The sequence below is a fragment of the Schistocerca gregaria genome, chromosome 5 (genome assembly GCF_023897955.1).
Source record: "Schistocerca gregaria isolate iqSchGreg1 chromosome 5, iqSchGreg1.2, whole genome shotgun sequence".
Classification (NCBI taxonomy): Eukaryota; Metazoa; Arthropoda; class Insecta; order Orthoptera; family Acrididae; genus Schistocerca; species Schistocerca gregaria.
In genome coordinates this window covers 223,709,862-223,711,476 of record NC_064924.1, presented here as the reverse complement: position 1 = coordinate 223,711,476, position 1,615 = coordinate 223,709,862, and the positions used below count along the sequence as shown (strand labels likewise).

Genomic DNA, 1,615 nt, shown 5'->3' with positions numbered 1-1,615 from the left:
TGAGTACCGGGCGTGAGTCGTGCTTCGGTAGCTCAGTTGGTAGAGCACTTGCCTGCGAAATTCAAAGGTCCCGAGTTCGAGTCTCGGTCGGGCACACAGTTTTAATCTGCCAGGAAGTTTCATATCAGCGCACACTCCGCTGCAGAGTGAAAATCTCATTCTGGAAACATCCCCCAGGCTGTGGCTAAGCCATGTCTCCACAGTATCCTTTCTTTCAGGAGTGCTAGTTCTGCATGTTTGCCAGAAGAGCTTCTGTAAAGTTTGGAAGGTAGGAGACGGATACTGGCAGAAGTAAGGCTGTGAGTACCGGGCGTGAGTCGTGCTTCGGTAGCTCAGTTGGTAGAGCACTTGCCCGCGAAAGGCAAAGGTCCCGAGTTCGAGTCTCGGTCGGGCACACAGTTTTAATCTGCCAGGAAGTTTCATATCAGCGCACACTCCGCTGCAGAGTGAAAATCTCATTCTGGAAACATCCCCCAGGCTGTGGCTAAGCCATGTCTCCACAGTATCCTTTCTTTCAGGAGTGCTAGTTCTGCATGTTTGCCAGAAGAGCTTCTGTAAAGTTTGGAAGGTAGGAGACGGATACTGGCAGAAGTAAAGCTGTGAGTACCGGGCGTGAGTCGTGCTTCGGTAGCTCAGTTGGTAGAGCACTTGCCCGCGAAAGGCAAAGGTCCCGAGTTCGAGTCTCGGTCGGGCACACAGTTTTAATCTGCCAGGAAGTTTCATATCAGCGCACACTCCGCTGCAGAGTGAAAATCTCATTCTGGAAACATCCCCCAGGCTGTGGCTAAGCCATGTCTCCACAGTATCCTTTCTTTCAGGAGTGCTAGTTCTGCATGTTTGCCAGAAGAGCTTCTGTAAAGTTTGGAAGGTAGGAGACGGATACTGGCAGAAGTAAAGCTGTGAGTACCGGGCGTGAGTCTTGCTTCGGTAGCTCAGTTGGTAGAGCACTTGCCCGTGAAAGGCAAAGGTCCCGAGTTCGAGTCTCGGTCGGGCACACAGTTTTAATCTGCCAGGAAGTTTCATATCAGCGCACACTCCGCTGCAGAGTGAAAATCTCATTCTGGAAACATCCCCCAGGCTGTGGCTAAGCCATGTCTCCACAGTATCCTTTCTTTCAGGAGTGCTAGTTCTGCATGTTTGCCAGAAGAGCTTCTGTAAAGTTTGGAAGGTAGGAGACGGATACTGGCAGAAGTAAAGCTGTGAGTACCGGGCGTGAGTCGTGCTTCGGTAGCTCAGTTGGTAGAGCACTTGCCCGCGAAAGGCAAAGGTCCCGAGTTCGAGTCTCGGTCGGGCACACAGTTTTAATCTGCCAGGAAGTTTCATATCAGCGCACACTCCGCTGCTGAGTGAAAATCTCATTCTGGAAACATCCCCCAGGTTGTGGCTAAGCCATGTCTCCACAGTATCCTTTCTTTCAGGAGTGCTAGTTCTGCATGTTTGCCAGAAGAGCTTCTGTAAAGTTTGGAAGGTAGGAGACGGATACTGGCAGAAGTAAAGCTGTGAGTACCGGGCGTGAGTCGTGCTTCGGTAGCTCAGTTGGTAGAGCACTTGCCCGCGAAAGGCAAAGGTCCCGAGTTCGAGTCTCGGTCGGGCACACAGTTTTAATCTGCCAGGA

The 1,615-nt window shown here is 51.5% G+C and overlaps 1 non-coding gene across 1 annotated transcript; it reads left to right on the top strand.

Moving 5' to 3' along the window:
• The first annotated feature begins 920 nt into the window (after nt 1–920).
• On the top strand, nt 921–995 carry Trnas-uga (transfer RNA serine (anticodon UGA)). Its single transcript has one exon. It is a non-coding gene; the product is annotated as a tRNA-Ser (tRNA).
• The last annotated feature ends 620 nt before the right edge of the window (nt 996–1,615 follow it).